We start from the raw sequence: 7,664 nt of genomic DNA, 5'->3' as shown, positions 1-7,664 counted from the left end.
ACACATGATGATGTTTTCGCTGTGATTTGTTTAAAATCACAAAACAAATAAAATTATTCATGATGAGGTTTTGAATATTGTATATGTTGTGTTGTTCATTAGCACAGATTGAAAAATGTGCGGAATAATGGTTGAAACGCGGAGGTCGTTATCTGATCCTTGCCTCGCCTTGATTGAAGCAGAAATCCCATTTCATCGGATTTAATTTAATACAACGCGGTTACACACGCGACTGTAATCAACCTGTTGAAATCCATATTCTAGGAATCTTCATAGCATATTTCTATGAGTGAATCAATGAAATAAGTTTTTTGCGGAGGTGTCAATTGTCATTTTTGATATTTTATTAGTTTATTGTTAGAATTGAGTTGACTTTTAGTATATTTTTTTACAGATGTGGTTGTGGCTGTAAATGCGGATGTTTAATTGATGTTTGCAGCATTTCGAGCGTTTCCTGTCGTCGAGCGTGGCGAAAAACGATGCCACTCGCGCGTTGTGAACATCCTGCCCTCCGATTTCGCTATATCTGCTGTTTATTACATTTTTACGCTGTCTCCACGTGTCAACAGGTACGCGAAATGTGTTCGAGTGAAAAATTAGTTCGCCATTATCGAATTACGCGCTGGCGTCAACTTTTTGCAGCGCTGATCAAATGTAATGGAAAATTTCGTCGATTTATGCACATCTATATATACTGCATACACGAATCTGCACGCTCGACAGCATGTTGTTATTCTAGTTAGGAAATTGCGAAACATAATGCCGTCCACCGGAAGCGCGCACAGAATTATTGATGAAACAAGCAAAAACAGCTGAATGCATCGATACTCAGGTAGAAAATTGATGACAAATGACACGATGTTAAAACAATCGTTGTTTCTGCATGCAAAACTAATGAATAGACGGAAATTTGTTCGCATCAACAACAAGTAAAAGTCGTCTCATCAATAAGAACAAAAAAGTTCAATAAACCTTCAATCATTTCTTCCACAAACGCTCATTCAAATGTTTCAGGCGTAAAACATAAAATTTTAATATATTCAAACAGCCAAACTCATCAATCTTCTCGTACTTTGTTACTTTGCATTCTTGCGTCATGCAAACACACGTTAATGTATTTAATCAGTGACTGAGTAACTGATCGCCGTTTGTTGAAGTAACTTTTTCGCATAATAAACTTATTTGCATTCGCATAGAGAGATTTGTGGACATATCGGACACGAATGTGTCGATTATTGATTCAACAATCAATTTGTTAGTGCAAATCCGTTAAGTACACTTAAATAAAATTGTTTTCAAAATAAATTGTATTAGTTGCGTTTATCGTCGAATCAAGTGACTTTGAAAAGTTTTCCAATCAAGTAATAATCTCGTATCGCTGGTGGTTGCTTAGTCCAAGTTGTGAGTTTGTGCAAACGTGTGCATTATGCATTTGTAGACTTAAGTCGCTTGCGTTTGCAGTGTGTGTGTGCGTCTTTCCTTGTTTCGCGTCGTGCATTCTTCTCGCTGTTGTTTCTGATATCGCTCGATTCGCGACCGGCGGCGTGTCTTTTGGGCGAAACGTGCAGCGTGTGTGCGTTGAGCTGGGCGCGCAAAACGCGAGGTGGATCAGTACCTGTCGAGCATTGGGCTCAGCCACACGCGCGCGCGCAATTCTAACTCGAGTACTCACACCGCACACGCAGCAGGTAGAAACTAAAAATCGACAACGACACACGCATTGTGTTACCGGTCGCCGCGATGAAGAGTTAACATTCCACGACACATTCCGAAAACTAATTCATTAATCACACACGCGCGCGTGGTAATAATGAACCGTCGAAAATCTTCACTTTTCCAGTGCGCGCACGGAAGAAAATAACAAACCAATTTGATTTATAAACGCTAGTGGTGTGCATTTCGGTTAATTTCGAGGTCGGGGAAGGTGAAGATCATCAACAAAAACAAAGGTATGTAATTTCGTCTGGATTTGTGTTGAAATGTTGTTTTGATGGATGGAAATGAAGCCAGTCAACGCATCACTTATCATATATGCATTTTTATTGCGAGCCATGCGCGAATAAAATATAAGACAATAAATTATTCAACTATTATTCAATTTATCGTCGTGTCGAACATCGAACCTCGTCGGACATGCGCTTCTTACATTATGCACGCCGTTGCACCATCGCCGGCGTCGGGGCGATAGCCAAAGAAAAAGAATTATGGAACAATAACTTGAGATGAAAAGACTAAATGCACCTATGTTCGAGTCACGTTCACAGTACACATGCATAGAAATTTTATCGCTTTATTTTTCATCGGGTGTTTGCGAAAATGACGGAATAAACGTTGAAATTTTGCAGAAATCTTCATTTATTTTAGTTTTGTGATTGTTTTCCTTGCGGCTTGTTGGTATGATGAATGGTTTTAATAGGCCGATTGGTAACATCGTGTATAATTTCATATTTAGCATTGCGTCGTTCTTTCTTTTCTTTACCTTTTGCGCGCCGTTGTAGTACTCTTAGTTTCAGTTTAACTTTTTTCTTATCGTGTGCTGCGGCTTGTTGCCCGCCGTTGTGTTATTTTTATTTCAGCCCGTTCCATGCATCATGCATCGAATGAATCCTCTCCGCCTGTATTTCTTCTATTCGCAATTGCTCATTGTGTGATCGCGTATTCTTTTCAGCGTTTCGCGCATTGCGTCGTCGTGACGTGACGGCCAATTATTAAACCGAATCGAAAAACAAACTTGGAAATTACTCGAAAATTACACGTTCGGCGATGTGCATTTCGCCATTATGTATGGCTGCGAGTGGTACGGTATTAACCGCGGAAGATTTAAGACCGCGAAGATGCGCCGCACAATGTCGAAAACGTCTCGGGGGTCTGTCTCTCCACGCCGCTTATTACAATTCCGATTCTTTTTCACTTAGTCGCATTTCTAAGAGATGCTATTAACTCTCGCTCTCGTTGTTTCTATACAGCCACTTTCATAAAACATAAAAATTCATTTTTCGCATTTTTGCTAAAATCGCGGCACACTCAGTAGATTTTAAACTATTACAACATTTTACGAGTTTATTCTCGACCTCTGCACATGTTTAACTTTCCTAGCGCGTTGGTTCTTATCATTTGCTAGGAGAGATACGCGTTGTAACCAAAGACATTGCAATCTCAAGTTAAATATGGCTTTATTTGAATGCGGATGATTGGTTTTCGTCCAGTCGGCAGAAAATATCGCGTCACGACAACAATCGCACTCGAGGCGAGTTTTATTTAATCTCAAACAGTTAAACATACCTACTCATATTCAATTCTCGGTGTTACAACTTACAACGTCAACACACTCCAAGATGTTGAAAAGCGGCTTTGTGTTTGTTTGTTTTAAGCCGGACGCGAGAACAATTCGTGTTTGTGTTTGTTTAAGGAAATTGATTGATGTTTCCATTAGAAAAATTGTTTTCATTGGGTTGAAGTTGCCCTTAAGGGGATTTAGTAGTTAATTAGTAATTGAAAATCGAGTTGGAAATGGGTTAACAACCCTTGTAACTAACTTCATAAAATGGCAATTTCCGGAATCAACTCTTGGGTTTATGTTGTACTAGCCGGCTGGAAAATTTATGTTTTGCTGGTCATTTATCAAAGCGACAGTAAATCCAACCGTAAAATTTTGAATAAATTGATTTATAATTATTTAATCAAGCTTGGATTTTGTTTAAAACTATTTTGTGTCGTGTTTTGTGTTTTTATGCAACACACTGTACGCGTAAATATGTTGAGCACTTTAATTTGGCTTTAATTGATACTCCACCCATTCGATATCAACGGTCGGGCATCAAGTTGTTCTATTTTCGCAGCGCGCGCGCTCTCATAAACTAGGCACCTAGGCGGTGCTGTCGCTCCTGTTCTTGCTCCCGCAGAATGTGCGGTTTCGACAACCCATATTTTCATCTTTCCTAGCCTCGTCTATCAGCCACCATCCCTCTCTGCAGCTGCGCGGCGGCCACACAACGCCTTCGTTTTCATATTTGCAATTCAAATTTCGCGATTGCCGTCGCGCTCATTCTTCCATTTGTTTCAACCGACTGCGCCAGCCGAGCTCTGGAACTCTGAACTCAATTTGGAATCAACTCAATCACGTCCCGAGCAAACATCACAGCCGTCTGTAAATAATTTTCGGGTCTGGATTCTATCCCGCCATCAATATCATCAAGTTTTGGTGGAATTTTTTCTTTTAATAATTTTTACATTTTTTGATTTTATTTAATTCAACATGACTCACTGCAATAAGAATTTGTGGTTGCATAATCACGCAATAAAGAATTAACTTGATTTACTCATACTTCTGATCACTTGTTTTATTCAAGTGTGGCGAATTTTATTACGGAGATGTTCGAAGAGGTTTTTCTGCCATATTTGGCGATCACGATTTTCGAGTTAAATAAATAAAAAATACACACAAACAAACGTAAGTAACAAGATAAAAATAAAAAATGAACATACATTTTTTTACTTTCGCTTTTTATTTTTATTTTTATTGTATTTAATTTACGAATTGGATTTTATTAAATATTTTCACGAATTTAAAAATTAACCACTCAATAAATCAACTGATGGAATGATTGTACTTACACCTAGTTTATTTAAATATTAATGCTCCATTTTTCTTTCGTTTCAGGTGAGTTACACCCATCACAATAGTTCATTAAGTCGGTCGTGATTGCTTGTCGCGCAATCTCACGTCGCCATCGTGCGAACGCCGCGAAACGATCACATGTGCACCGCGTAATGAGTAAGTGCATCATACTATTGTTACCATCTACATATACAGCCAATGCAGTTGCCTTTTTTTCCACTCCACACCAGCGTCCCGTGTGTTTGTTCGCATTTTTCACACTTTAACAAAACAATGATACCTGCACGGGAAGATAGCCGATGATTTTCTCAACCAGCAAAAAAAAACCGCGAAGAGAAAATCACAAATCTGGTATTGCGAGGCACTATAATTACATTATGCAACGTTGGCAAATCTTAATAGATCTCAGTCGGAGTTGAGTCCGAGCTGAGTCTTGTTTTGTGCAAAAAACACGCGTCTGAAAGTCGAATCGATTCAATTGTTATCTTGCGCACAGGGCAGGTTCATGCGAAACACAACTAATGTTTAAATTCATATTTTTTCTATGAGTTGACTCTTCTTTTCTGGTAATTTCCGTAACGAAAACGAAAGTATTTTGAAATCGTGCGAAAATTTCATTAAAAAAAATTATAAATATCTTAAAATATTAAGTTTAATTTGACAATTTTGAATGGATGTAATTTCTTGTGAATTACTTATTGTCTTGTCGCAGTAATTTGTACAATTGCACGTTTATTAGCTTCTTATTTGTACGTTTCGTGCCGGTTAGGAAAAGTTTAAAGTTGCGCGCGGTTGGTTTACCTTCGCGTTTAGCGATTACAACCAAAAAAAGTCGAATCTAAACGCGTTCGGAATTCGCTACCCACGAATTCCACTCGGCCGTGTTCATTTATCTCTTGCGTTCATTTATCCAGCCGACCTGACGTGATCTCGCGGCGCGCGCAATGCAAACAAGCGTTTGCCCTAATTGCGAATTCAACTTCTGCAACAAATTCTCGGCGCGCGCGGCGCGCAAAAAAAATCGCGCTCGGAATTTGCATGAAACTATTCTGTCTTGGCTGTCGGGGTCGGGCCCCGGTGTTGAAGGAAAATATGTAACGCGAGAGGAAATTAAGATTTTTAATCGGGGCTCAGATAGCGCTCGTTGGAAATTTCACGTTGGATTCGAATTGATGGGTTGCGAAACGTGCGATTTACAGGTCGGCATTTCAAGCAAACTCATGCGCATAAAGTGCAAACGGCCAAAGTGCGATTTTATTAAATACATTGTCGTTTTTTTTCTTTCCATCAACGTTTCCTTGGATTGGATTTATACGTGTTTAAACTTTACTGCGAGGTGTTAAATGTTAAGTGTTTTTTCCTAGAGAATTAATTAATTATTTCACGCTTTTTTCGCACTTTCGAAGCAATTACTTGCGAAATCCACTGCTGCGCATGCGCAAATTCAAAATTTTCGTCGACCTTTTGATTTTTGCGATGCGTCCGCATCTTGTCATCATTCACACGTGTACTACTTGTAAGAATCTTCGAGATTTGCATATGGAACGCGCATTAGACGAAGTAAAAGCGAATTTACGGATACACGCACGCATAATTCGCAATAAAATAATATTGTCTGGGATTATTTCGAGTCGACGAACTTCGCTCATGGGCGTTTTGAGATTACGTATAAGCAGTATATATTCGGATAGTGCGGTTGGAATTTCAACGCAAACGCTGCAAATAAACACCCATTGTAATTTTACGCATATATACAGTATGTTCACGACATAATTAGTTTACAAATCAGTGGAAATCATTTCCAATAAGCGTTTAAGTGCAGCGGCGAGCAGAAAATTAAAACTAAATTGAGTATTGAGTCTTGAGTATCAGGATTACGTAATTGACGCACTTATGTAGTTTGCTTCTTGAAGTTTCTAAGCCTGTGAGTGCAGTTTGAGTAAATTACATCATAACACATCTTCGAGTGAATTTAATGAGCGGCGTTATGAGTTATTGCATGTTCAAATTAAAACTCAGCCTGAACTATCGATAGAAATTGTTTAAAATGATGTTATTCGTAGTTAGTTGCATGTTTTATTCGTTTTTTATATGTTTGTGCATGTTTTATTGTATTCCTGGTGTTTTCGTAACTTGTAACATGTTTGTCTCGGTGATTGGGCACTAATTGTACCTTCAAAAGGCCGGCCACTACCTCACAGCCACGATTTTACCCTTATGCATGCGTGTGATGTGACGTAGTGGTATGTCTTAGAGGGCTCACACATGAATTTCAACATTCAACGACCTGCACAACACAGCACGATAATAATAAGCATTGGAATTGCATGATTGAAACCTGCACGAATTGCAACAAATGTAACAAAAACATACAGAGTGCAAATGCAGCGTGAGCATCAGGAGGAGGCCAGGAACAACGTTAAACAATCGCCGCTGGCCGGCGCGAAGCCGTCTAACAACATAACTGCATCTGTAACAAATTAAACTTAATTAAAATCAACAAAGAGGAGAGTGTGCAACGTCGACTGGCACGCCATCATCGACACCAACACCAGCCAGCCTTCTAACACGTAACAACAAACAACACCACACTGCAACAAACAAACAGCCAGCGCTCTCCGACGTTGGGAGGGAATTAATTAAATTTTAATGCACCGTTTCATTGTGCGGCGTCGATTCGCGCACAAAACGCGCGCCAGCGATGGATGCAGCCGCGGTGGTATCATGGCGCTGCGATTCATATTTCATTTTCATGCTCACAATCGAATTTTTACCAGCGGTCAATGCGGTTAATGATTAGATACTTGGAGGTGGTTGTAACAGCGACATGACTCGGAGATAAATTACTTACTAAAGTTGAGAACGTCGTTGGTAATCAGTTTTTGGACGGGCATTTTCTCACGAACGACGTTTTGTCAATTGAATTACACAATTAAATTACATTTTGTAACGTAAATTAGCTTTTTATGGCTTGAAATAGCTGTTAAAAGTCATGTTTAACATCAGCGCCATCTATGTAAACGTGGGAGATTATTTTTTTAAATTT

At 39.2% G+C, this 7,664-nt stretch overlaps 1 protein-coding gene across 3 annotated transcripts in view; it reads left to right on the top strand.

The window, feature by feature from the left end:
- Nucleotides 1-1,606: 1,606 nt before the first annotated feature.
- Nucleotides 1,607-7,664, top strand: part of Prosap (SH3 and multiple ankyrin repeat domains prosap) — a 55,690-nt gene continuing 49,632 nt past the window's right edge. For all 3 annotated transcript variants that reach the window (XM_065302539.1, XM_065302535.1, XM_065302536.1), the window contains exon 1: nt 1,607-1,949. The gene's annotated coding sequence lies outside the window, so the exon portion shown is untranslated. The remainder of the gene's footprint in view (nt 1,950-7,664) is intronic.

Source organism: Atheta coriaria, unplaced genomic scaffold (assembly GCF_025399875.1).
Source record: "Atheta coriaria isolate IRGN ID8LTWV9N9 unplaced genomic scaffold, Caltech_Dcor_3.1 hic_scaffold_5_pilon, whole genome shotgun sequence".
Taxonomy (NCBI): domain Eukaryota; kingdom Metazoa; phylum Arthropoda; class Insecta; order Coleoptera; family Staphylinidae; genus Dalotia; species Dalotia coriaria.
The sequence above is the reverse complement of the archived record's forward strand: the minus strand, read 5'-3'. Positions and strand labels throughout refer to the sequence as shown.